Source organism: Schistocerca americana, chromosome 5 (genome assembly GCF_021461395.2).
Source record: "Schistocerca americana isolate TAMUIC-IGC-003095 chromosome 5, iqSchAmer2.1, whole genome shotgun sequence".
In the NCBI taxonomy this organism is placed as follows: Eukaryota; Metazoa; Arthropoda; class Insecta; order Orthoptera; family Acrididae; genus Schistocerca; species Schistocerca americana.
Window position 1 is genome coordinate 222,018,726 of NC_060123.1, and position 13,038 is coordinate 222,031,763.

Here is a 13,038-nt window from a genome sequence, read left to right on the forward strand (position 1 = left end):
CACACATCCATGCCCCAGGGAGCCCGCGCAGTCCATGACATGACGCCTCAAACCTCGCCATCACTCAGCGTATCACTACCAGTGTATATTAGTAACCTTGGTTACAGAACGTTATTACCCCCATTGGTGGTACATTTTAACAGAAGCAACAGTGTAAATTGTCATCACATTTCGAATCACTTCTTAACATATATTTTGATCAAATTAAAAATAATCATTAGATGACTGAACTGTCTAACACAAATTAAACACGATGACGATAAAAATCTAGTCACTATTCTGCCAACAGCAGGAAGTCGATGCATTGCCGTTACATAGTAGTGTTACTCATAAGGTACACACAAAATACGTAAATCCTGTAACATATAACTGCAAGATGACTGTAGTTGGACATCATATATGATTGAAATTGTTCGTTTTTGTGCAATCAGTCATAGAGAAAAGTTGTGCAAACAATAATTCACCCCAGAAAATTACAGCGTAAGACATTAATGCGTGGAAATGTGTTGATGTGTTTTGTTTCAAAACTAGCAATTATCCGAAGAACTAAAGTTGCTGAATTCTGGAAAAAAGCCTAGTTCAAGAAAGGTTTTAATGTATTCTTATAGCTTAGAACTGTAGTTCCTATATTTTCTTCAAACGAGGTTCCACAGTTGAGGCAAGCTGTCCCATGTTAAGGAAGAACGTGTTTCATATCCTCATCGGCTCATAAAATTTCTTCCTCTGATATTTCGACTGCGTACGGTCTGGCCATCCTCAGAATATATTTCTTGATGCAATAATTTAGCAAGAGCCGTATGTATTGTAGAAGTTTATTTTATGAACTTCTTATGTACTACCAGTTTCGGCATTACACTGATGCCATCTTCAGGCCCCACACGTCATAGTCGTAAAATCGCTATACACGGAAGGAGCCATATAACTGGATCCGTGAATCAAATTGCTTTGCAAAGAGCTCTTTGTGGCCAGGTGACACGGACTGGTAGCACAAAAGAAGTTCATAAAATAAACTTCTACAATACATACGGCTCTTGCTAAATTATTGCATCAAGAAATACATGCCAGCCGTTGTCCCGCAGTTCATAATGGATCAACAAAGATCCTCAGAATGAGTCGCAAGGCTCGTACGACTCACTCTGAGGACGGCCGGACGTTGTTGTTGTTGTTGTTGTTGTTGTGGTCTTCAGTCCTGAGACTGGTTTGATGCAGCTCTCCATGCTACTCTATCCTGCGCAAGCTTCTTCATCTCCCAGTACCTACTGCAACCTATATCCTTCTGAATCTGCTTAGTGTATTGATCTCTTGGTCTCCCTCTACGATTTTTACCCTCCACGCTGCCCTCCAATGCTAAATTTGTGATCCCTTGATGCCTCAAAACATGTCCTACCAACCGATCCCTTCTTCTAGTCAAGTTGTGCCACAAACTTCTCTTCTCCCCAATCCTATTCAATACCTCCTCATTAGTTACATGATCTACCCACCTTATCTTCAGCATTCTTCTGCAGCACCACATTTCGAAAGCTTCTATTCTCTTCTTGTCCAAACTGGTTATCGTCCATGTTTCACTTTCATACATGGCTACACTCCATACAAATACTTTCAGAAACGACTTCCTGACACTTAAATCTATACTCGATGTTAACAAATTTCTCTTCTTCAGAAACGATTTCCTTGCCATTGCCAGTCTACATTTTATATCCTCTCTACTTCGACCATCATCAGTTATTTTACTCCCTAAATAGCAAAACTCCTTTACTACTTTAAGTGTCTCATTTCCTAATCTAATCCCCTCAGCATATATATATATATATATATATATATATATATATATATATATATATATATATATATATATATATATATATATATGATGACATTGTAATTCTGTCAGAGACAGCAAATGACTTGGAAGAGCAGTTGAACGGAATGGACAGTGTCTTGAAAGTAGGATGTAAGATGAACATCAACAAAAGCAAAACGAGGATAATGGAATGTAGTCAAATCGGGCCGGACGATACGCTGCCGAAATATCAGTGGAAGAAATTTTATTTGCGCGGCTGCATGCCCGGTGTTTAATGGACTAGTAACGTTCTTTCTTTCTAGGCCAACGGTCGGCAACTGGCGGACCGTGATCCAGATTCGGACCCGGGAGGCCAAAAACTGGTCCGCCAAAAATATTTTGAAAGTATATTGAAGAAAATTATTTTAAAAAAATTAGTTTTTTGTAGATAGCAATACTTTTGAGTGTCACTCCTACCACTTTTAATAGTATTTTACAAGTAATAGCGAGACTCATTTGAGTTCTTGAAGGTTGTTAGGTAGTTTCAATACACAATCGCTATGCCGAGTAACGCAGGATGGTTGCGCTGGAGAGCGGAGGCGAAGGGGAGCTAGCTGGCCCGCCGGCACAGCGTTTTTTATTTGATCCACACTTGCTCTGATCACCCGAAGGCAAAAGTTTTGTTTAATGAAATAGGAAATTTTATAAGTCTATCACTGACTCTGGCAACCTATGAAGCCTCTTATAACCCGGGCAAGCATATTCATTTTAACACAATTTTTGTGTTACTAACTTGAACGAAAGCTTAACGCCGCTTTATGAAACTCTGATGTGAAATGATTATTTTGTCTTTCGGGTGGGTGTACACGGCGGGGGCGACTTGTGACATGGAAGCGTCTCCTTTACAGTGCGTCGGCACGCGCTTTATGCCGGGCGGCGGTATCATTATAAAGAACGAATCTAAATAAAATAGACAAAGTTTATCGTCACTTCGTCAAGTGTTGTTGCGACTTCGTACGGAGCTGTCATTAATTGGTCTGGTGATAAAAATAAGCTAATAACGTTTCTTTGCATCGATATGGATCCTCCCAAAATACGTAAAGATGATAGTGACAATAGGAAGTTTTTAACTGAGTGAACTGAAATTTTTTTACGCTGCGTGATTGGCCTGGAGTTATTTCAGTTTGTCTCATATGGAATAAAACTGTCGCTTGTCTTAAACGTGCCAATTTAAAGTGGCACTACCGAAAATCTCATCAACAGTTCCATAAAAATTTTCCTTTGGGTGGTGAATGGAGCTCGCCAAAAAAAATCTGTAGGCATCTCCACCTTCTTGCAAAAAAAGCACGCCCTTACAAAATAGCTCTATAAACGTGTAAGCAAAATCGGCTGAAAAGGTTTTGCGTGTGTCTTGGGCGCTTAATAAACAGTAGAAGCCATTTCCACACTCTGAGATAGGAAAAAAGGAATTATTATGCTGGAAGTTACCGCGGCACTTTTTGAAGAAAAAAATTACGTTGTTGCCGCAATTCATGGTATTCACTGTCCGCAACAAGTAATACAAGAAGGACCGAAATTTTGGCTGCTGGCGGTAGAAGCAGTTTGCACAAACTTATGCAAAAGACACCTTGCCACGCCGTAGCACTTGATGAGTCATATGATTTTTTTACAAATGCCCACTTTTGTGTGATTTTTGGATATTGAAAGTAAATCATGTGGGAAAGCGATGATCCGCAAAGAAAAGGGAGTAGTACAGAGAATGGAGGAAAAGAATGCCGGGTTAGTGTCTCATCATCGCACTATACACCAGGCAGCCCTTTGTGGTAAACGTATTACCACTCTGATATGAGTAATAGATAGCTTGACCTAGTTTCTAAAACAGCCGCAAGCAGCAGTTTGTATTTTTTCTTCTCCGGTTTCCTTCTTCAAATGAACAAGAGCATCACCAGAATATACAGTTTAAAGTTGTCTGACAGTATTAAAGATTGTCTCTAAAGTTGGCTGGCAAGTCTAAAGATTAAGTTGGCTGTACCGTAGTACTTAAACGTTTCAAGTACAGTAGTAAATGATATTAACAGTCGCTCCCCTTCCAGACAATGCCTGCTCTAGATGGCTTGACCAAGTTGATTAATTTTATGAGGTCCCTTTCTGCTCTTAAGCACAAAGAGTTTCCTATCTGTTACAAAAAGGTACGGCCAAACTTTCAGGAAACATTCCTCACACACAAATAAAGAAAAGATGTTATGTGGACATGTGACCGGAAACGCTTAATTTCCATGTTAGAGCTCATTTTAGTTTCGTCAGTATGTACTGTTCTTGCTCGATTCACAATCAACCTGTGTGGGCTGACGAGAATCCGCACGCAATTGTGCAATCACGTCATCAACACAGATTTTCTGTGAACGTTTGGGCAGGCATTGTTGGCGATGTCTTGATTGGGCCCCATATTCTTCCACCTACGCTCAATGGAGCACGTTATCATGATTTCATACGGGATACTCTACCTGTGCTGCTAGAACATGTGCCTTTACAAGTACGACACAACATGTGGTTCATGCACGATGGAGCTCCTGCACATTTCAGTCGATGTGTTCGTACGCTTCTCAACAACAGATTCAGTGACCGATGGATTGGTAGAGGCGGACCAATTCCATGGCCTCCACGCTCTCCTGACCTCAACCCTCTTGACTTTCATTTATGGGAGCATTTGAAAGCTCTTGTCTACGCAACCTCGATACCAAATGTAGAGACTCTTCGTGCTCGTATTGTGGACGGCTGTGATACAATACGCCATTCTCCAGGGCTGCATCAGCGCATCAGGGATTCCATGCGACAGAGGGTGAATGCATGTATCCTCGCTAACGGAGGACATTTTGAACATTTCCTGTAACAAAGTGTTTGAAGTCACGCTGGTACGTTCTGTTGCTGTGTGTTTCCATTCCATGATTAATGTGATTTGAAGAGAAGTAATAAAATGAGCTCTAACATGGAAAGTAAGCGTTTCCGGACACATGTCCACATAACATATTTTCTTTCTTTGTGTGTGAGGAATGTTTCCTGAAAGTTTGGCCGTACCTTTTTGTAACACCCTGTATATAATATTTTTGGCAAACCAGAGGAGTAATCTCTTTCGTAGACAAGAAGCTAGGGAGTATCTGGAGTTCCTACCAACGAACGCAACATCCTATCTGTAGCTTTCCTGAAAGAAAGTCTGAATGCTCAGATGCTCTCAGAACCGAGCTACACGTAAATGGGAAATTAATACACGATCTGATACAAAACATGTCTTCTTTCAGTCACAAGCTGGATATCTTTGAAAAAGAAATGCAATTCAAGAATATATTCACTTTTCAGCAATTCTTGAATATAAAAATAATTCTGAAACAGACATTGCAGTATTTTCAAATTTTAGTCCGATCTCTGGAAGGAATCTGCAGCACGATGCCAAGACTTCGTAGACATAGAGAAGTTGTCGCGATTTTGAAAATCGCCTTTTGAAGTTTCTCCAGTAGCAAAATGGACTGGTGTGGCTGCGAAGTTGTTCCGCCATTCAAAGCCTTTCCTCCAAATGGAGATAATGGATTTGAAGGAAGAAAATTCCTTCCTTTCAAACTTATAAAAAAAAAATTGGAGTAAACGTTTCCCAGAAAATAAGGAATTGCAAAAAATTAGCTATTTACCCGCTATTATGTTTGGCTCCGCATATGTTTGTGAAACTTACGTTCCACTGTCTGTCGCATGTGGTCTGTTTACTGTTGAACCGGCCATAACGCTGCTTTTATCGTCTCTGTAGGGTCAGTTTTTTTACAAAGGTTTTCGCTTGAATAATCACGCGACGCGGATGGTTTGAAAATGGACACCGTTATCCGAAACTAGTAAGCCTCGAGAAATAAGAAGGATACTTCCTAATGCAACTTACGACCAAGCTACAGCCATTTACGTAATTCATTTATAAAAATGATTTTTTTTAAGAACCAGTATATCTCAAGATTAACGGTCGCCCACTTTGCAGACGCTCTTCTCGTTACCTGTTCCCCAACCGTACGTAACTTAAAAAAAAAAAAAAAAAAAAAAAAAAAAAGTTCCTCCCATCGATTTTTGAGAACCGTACGTAACTTAAAAAAAAAAAAAAGTTCCTCCCATCGATTTTTGAGTACATATGTGCCTACCTATTGTAGTTCATATTATTTTCTGAGTGAAAATTAAAATAATATTAGAAAGGAATATGAGTTGCTTTTTTTGGGACCTCGATACGGATATTCAAAAGTATCCAGACCCCACTAAAAATTACTTTCCCACCCCTGTTCTAGACATGAAAGTGAGGGGCCATCCTCTGATTGCCTTGTTGTTACAGCTCGGCGTTCGACAAAATGAGATTTGCGATTATCAGTGTTTCAGATCTCACAAACCTACTACGTTGCTGCAGGAGTGTTTCATTAATTTTGACCCAGTGCCTGAACAATACACGACATACGTTTCCCTGATAAACGGTATTGACAATAAGACAGCAAGATCACACCAAATAATGCCTGTGGCGGCGAAAGCACCTAGTGGACGCTAATGAAACCAATCAATCACAGAGAAGACTTATAGTTTGACGGTGGCCTATTAAACAGCGGCGCTTAAATATGACGTGGATAGTGACGTTAGGAAAATTGTGGCTGGTTCTCACTTCTACTGCACTTCTCAGGCCGGATGTATTTTGAGGACCAGAAAAATCTTAATTTTATATGCAGCACATTTAACAACGCGTAGTAGCAATTGGAAACGAAAGATGGGTTAGAACTACTCTCTGCTTTTTCACCACAGAAGTATTGTTGAGCTCACCTACTAAATCAATATTCTCCATAGACTATTGTAATATTGCATTCTTTGCCTGCATCTACAATATCTTCTCTCTATTACTCCCTATGATGCTGTACATTTTTTCTCCATCGAAATACCTGTTTGTCTATTCCTTCCTTGTATCATCACTTAGTTTCGTACATAAACTATCCACTTTATTTTTCGAGATTTTCAATGACAGTATGTTCCAATTTTTTCTATAGTATTTTCAGTATCAACATTTTACTTTCATACCCTGTCAGTCCAAAAAGTTTAAACTGGATCAATAAAAAAATAGTGAAAAGTTAAGTTGGTGGTTTTAATGCTTCAGGTGTTCTACATAGTCTCGCCCCACCTGAGCACAACGCACAGAACTCTCATACAACAATGTGAAACTGTCAGAAACGTTGGGATTTTGTTCAGCTTACAGGTCACATTCGCACCTTCTTTGGTCTTGACGAGTTATCGGAGACCCAATCTGTACTTTTTCGTTTTGCGGTAGGTTCTTGTTGATAACACCGAGCTCGTCACCCGTTAGGATTTTTGTCTCAGAAATGAACTGTCCGTACTTTTCATTTCAATCAGGTCGCGGCAGATGTCCACACGTCTTTGTTCTCGGTCGGAAATCAAGGTGAATGCGTCAAACGATGGACACACTTTACTCTTCATCAAACCATTCTGAAGAATATTATCAACACTTTGTTTACAGATCTTCAGTTCGTTGCCCCATAGTGATTCCTGATACGACGTTGACACACTATGGCAGCACAACTGACTGATCGAATGCCCATCTGTTGTTTACAGTTGTTAGTTCAATCTGTCTCCGTAGTTACTGCGCTGACGTCACTTATACTCCAGAAATGAAATCATTCCCATGGCGGACGGTGTATACTGCGGTCCTCCAGATATACATCTTCTAACATATTTTTTTCTTAATGCAACTTCTGTATTAGGCATCACTAGACAGCTTTTGCTGTAGAACTGTTTTTTCCCTCATTTTCTGTGAATACTCTTTGTTTTGACCATAGAGGAGTAGGGACGCCCTATCCTGACAATGTTAAATTTAGTGACTTGGCTTCCCCGTATTTCAGGAATCACTGTAACCATTGACATGAAACTTTTACAGGACACTAAACTGTATGTTGTGAGTCTATTGAACTACAACAATTGCATTTCAGCCACTGCTTTCGGAAATAAAAATTTTTAATTACACTATTAAAATTTTGTGTAATTTTTTGTCCACTATCCTCAATAATTTTAAGTATACATAACATTATGTTCTTCTTTTAGTTCAGTAGACCCAGGATATGTATGTTGTTACTCCCTGAAAATTTGAATACTATACTCGAAATGGTTTATGAGATTTAGGGTAAAATGCAACAGAAAATGTAACTTTTCAGGAACTGATTCTAGAGTTTCAAAAGACTGTAACTCACTTAATGCATGCTTAGTTTTTTATTTTTAGTCACTCAGAAGCACCCTGTACCATACTGTATATCATCCTCTTGATCTTTTTCCAAGTTTTTTTTTTTTTTTTTTTTTTTTTTGTTTTTGTTTCTGAACTCCTTAGTGGCCAATTGTGCTGCATACTCTATACTCTGCTTTATTAATGTGAACCTTGTCCATCCGTTCAAGTTCACTGATGCAGTTTGCTCCAGGATTAATTCCCATATGCTGTAGCACTTTCACCCTACCAATGTTGCCATCATTAAAAGTCATAACAGCATCACTACCCCTCACCCCCCCCCAACTTTAGTGTCTTCATTGCAACAAAAACATTTTTTAGTAAGTGAGTCCATGCAAGATTATTGAACAACTCATTGGGATTTTGAGTCTGACCATGCAGACACTTCAGTAATTCAGGATTTTCCAGGTCTCTGATTGTGACACCGTAAGACAGTAGTGACCGAAAACACGATAAATAAGTCAACTTGTTGATGTTAAGCTATTATCCATACCACTAATGTAAAAGCTGGAGAGCTTGGACATTTCAGATCTGTCACATGTGAGTACCACTTCATGTTCTCGTTCTCATCAATATAGGTACACTACCTGGCCAGAAAAATAAAGGATCCAGGGGGGAGGGGGGGAGGGAGGAGGAAGAAACGAAATGAAACTTCACAGGCTGAGAGGATATGTGATGTTATTTCAGTGACTACAAAATCAAGTCACATTTACGAAGAATTCGGCAACATGAGTGTAGTGTTAATGACTGAGAGGAACAACCTACTAAGATGGATGTGCCTAGGTAGCCAATAACAATGGAGCTTTATTGAGTGTAATAAACAAAATACAACAACAGTTTCTTGGAACAGGTCTGCATTGAACAATTCAGTCTGATAATTAATCACCGAAGCACTGGAATGTCCTAGCAGGTTTGTTGTTGTCTTGAGTCCTGAGACTGGTTTGATGCAGCTCTCCATGCTACTCTATCCTGTGCAAGCTTCTTCATCTCCCAGTACTTACTGCAACCTACATCCTTCTGAATCTGCTTAGTATATCCATCTCTTGGTCTCCCTCTACGATTTTTACCCTCCACGCTGCCCTCCAATGCTAAATTTGTGATCCCTTGATGCTTCTGAACATGTCCTACCAACCGATCCCTTCTCCTGGTCAAGTTTTGCCACAAACTCCTCTTCTCCCCAATTCTATTCAATACCTCCTCATTAGTTATATGATCTACCCATCTAGTCTTCAGCATTGTTCTGTAGCACCACATTTCGAAAGCTTCTATTCTCTTCTTGTCCAAACTATTTATCGTCCATGTTTCACTTCCATACATGGCTACACTCCATACAAATACTTTCAGAAACGACTTCCTGACGCTTCTACATCCTCTTCCATTTCCATAATATTGTCCTCAAGTACATCGCCCTTATATAGACCCTCTATATACTCCTTCCACCTTCCTGCTTTCCCTTCTTTGCTTAGAACTGGGTTTCCATCTGAGCTCTTGATATTCGTACAAGTGGCTCTCTTTTCTCCAAAGGTCTCTTTAATTTTCCTATAGGCAGTATCTGTCTTACCCCTAGTGAGATAAGCCTCTACATCCTTACATTTGTCCTCTAGCCATCCGTGCTTAGCCATTTTGCACATCCTGTCGATCTCATTTTTGAGACGTTTGTATTCCTTTTTCCTTGCTTCATTTACTGCATTTTTGTATTTTCTCCTTTCGTCAGTTAAATGCAATATCTCTTCTGTTACCCAAGGATTTCTATTAGCCCTCGTCTTTTTACCTACTTTATCCTCTGCTGCCTTCACTACTTCATCCCCCAAAGCTACCCATTCTTCTTCTACTGTATTTCTTTCCCCCATTCCTGTCGATTGTTCCATTATGCTGTCCCTGAAACCCTCTACAACCTCTGGTTCCTTCAGTTTATCCAGGTCCCATCTCCTTAAATTCCCACCTTTTTGCAGTTTCTTCAGTTTTAATCTGCAGTTGATAACCAATAGACTGTGGTCAGAGTCCACATCTGCCCCTGGAAATGTCTTACAATTTAAAACCTGGTTCCTAAATCTCTGCCTTACCATTATATAATCTATCTGATACCTCCTAGCAGGTATGTGATGTTATTTCAGTGACTACAAAATCACATTTACGAAGAATTCGGCAACATGAGTGTTAATGACTGAGAGGAACAACCTACTAAGATTGATGTGCCTAGGTAGCCAATAGCAATGGAACTTTATTGAGTCTAATAAACAAAATACAATGAAAGTTTCTTGGAACAGGTCTGCACTGCACAATTCAGTCTGATAATTAATCACCGAAGCACAGGAATGTCCCAACAGGTAATCACTGACGTTGTGCTGGAATGTTCTTATCTGAATGAAGTCCAAAGTGATACTGTCCTGTGAGGTGGTGAGCTCAGAGATAGTGAAAGATGAAGTGCCAAAAGCACTGAGCTTCAGTGGACTCTAATTGATTGACTGTTAGGCGTCTCCGGCATAGAGCACAAAATGCTCGGGGCGCTAACTGCGACTAAGGAATACTACGCGCGGCTAGCGTGGAGCACGGAGCATAGAACGCACTTGGTGGAAGAAATGCAATTGAACAGCTAGGCGTAGGGTGGCATGAAGTCCGGAGTCTGAACTGACTGCAAAGTGGTTGAGCAATGAAATTGAGACTCGTCCGGTGGACAGATATTGACAGAGGCACATAACTTGCAGAAGCGAGGTAGTGCCACGTTGGCAGCCCTGCTTGTGGCAGTGCTTCTGCCTCTGGCGGCGAGGTAGAGCCACATAGTACCGTAGCGGTGCTGGAGGCTTGGTTGTAAACAACACAGTGTATTTGTGTGTTGCTGCGGATTGTTTTCGTCTGCGCGCCATAGGAAGTGTCGTTAGCAGGCTCAACCTGCAGCAATCCGCGGAACATGACTGTATGGTTGGTGGCTGTGTCGCCAGAAGATACAGCAATGAGCCCACATATCACTATGATGCACCCCATCTGGTCTGACCGTGCGAGATGGATCAAACTGGACTTGCATTTGGAAGGACGGTGGTTCAAACCTGAGCCCGGCCATCTTGATTTAGTTTTTCCGTGATTTCCCTAAATCGCTTCAGGCAAATGCCAGGATGGTTTCCTTCGAAGAGGGTAGGGCCGACTTTCTTCCCCATACTTCCCTAATCCGATGGGACCGATGACCTCGCTGTTTGACCCCCTCCCGCAAATCAACCAACCAAGAAATCTCGTCTGCATGCATACATGCGGCAAGCTAGCCCACAACTGTTGTAACTGGTTCTTGATATCCTTGATTCTGACACAGATGTAGTTGACATCCAAGCTGGCCCCACACATATTTTGTAAGGGACAGATTGGAGGATCCTGTTGACCATGAGAGTACCACCTGCTACGGTCGCAGGTTCGAATCCTGCCTCGGGCATGGGTGTGTGTGATGTCCTTAGGTTAGTTAGGTTTAAGTAGCTTTAAGTTCTAGGGGACTGATGACCTCACATGTTAAGTCCCATAGTGCGCCATTTGAACCATTTTTTAGCATCGCATTCCTATTAAAATGACGCAGGTGAACGTAATAACTTGCAGTAGTTTTGATCATAATGTTCACATTAAAAATGAAACTATGGTGCAGTTTTTAAGACAGTGTCTGGAGGCATTCTATATCGATAGTGACGGCTCCAAAACAGTGTCTTTGTTGGAAGCGCGTTCTACATTCCATGTCTGAAAATATCGGGATTATTCAAATAGCCAATAGAGGCAAATATCAAGACCGCAGAATTTATTGCTATACTAGAAGCACTATGCTTCTGATCACTAATGACAGCATCTCTGTAGTTTCTGCTCAGTGACTCTGTATCTGTTCTAACATAATTTTAAAAAACTGTAGCACCTCTTTCCATGAAAACACCGTTGTGCACAGGATTATCCAAGTGCTTCCGATAAGTCCTTGGTAGAAATAACATTGTGCGATCACTGACAAAAAAGCTGCCAACTGCATAACCAAAGAAGCTGCTGTATAGGGGCATACCACCTGGACTGCAATTACAAGTACAGCTTACCGCCAACTGGCAACAGGAGTGGGCGGAGACAACAAGACACAAAGACAAGAGATACACAATAATTCACCTATCACTCCCATATTCCATAAAATCTCATAGAAATTCGAAGTCCAGGTACCTCACCTTTCCGATAGCCACACTCAAGTTTAACCCTGGACGTTTCCACAAACATCTTCACAGGCTGTACACCGTGAAGACACCTTTCCACTCATGTGAACAGCAAGAGGACGCAGATCACTGTTTCTTTGGGTACCCTAGACCACATGGAAGTACTACAATCCTTTTAGAACTTGCTGAGATTGGTCATCCGTTGTCAACCTGTACGACGGCCTTTTTAGCTACACAGGATCACAGACTTTTCAACGCGGTGTATAAATTCACAGTTGCCTCAAGTATCTGTATCTAAGACCAACATTTCACTGAGAAACATCACTATATCACTGGCAGTGCGCGCACATATGGGTGTGAGAGTGTGCGTGTATGTGTGAATGTGTGCGTGTGTGTGTACGTTTATGTGTGTGTGTGTGTGTGTGTGTGTGTGTGGGAGAGAGAGAGAGAGAGAGAGAGAGAGAGAGAGAGAGAGAGAGCAATCGAGCAATCGAGCAAACAAATGTTCTAACAGTAATCATCGATCAATATCTGTATATTTTATTTAAGAATGAGCTGGCTGTTTAGTGTAAGCTAAAGGCCAATACATTAAATTTTAAGAAAAAAGAGAGATCCGTGGAATACGGTTTGAGAAACGTTGCTGTATAGGACTGGCAGTTGATCCACAGCATATGTAGTGTATTGTGGATAAATATGAGGAATAGGAGGATTCCATTATTTTGCAGGGTGAAACAGTTAAGACGGCCACACTAAATACTCAAAAAGACAGTGTAATGAATTGCCTAGATACATGCTAGCGATTTTTAAGATTT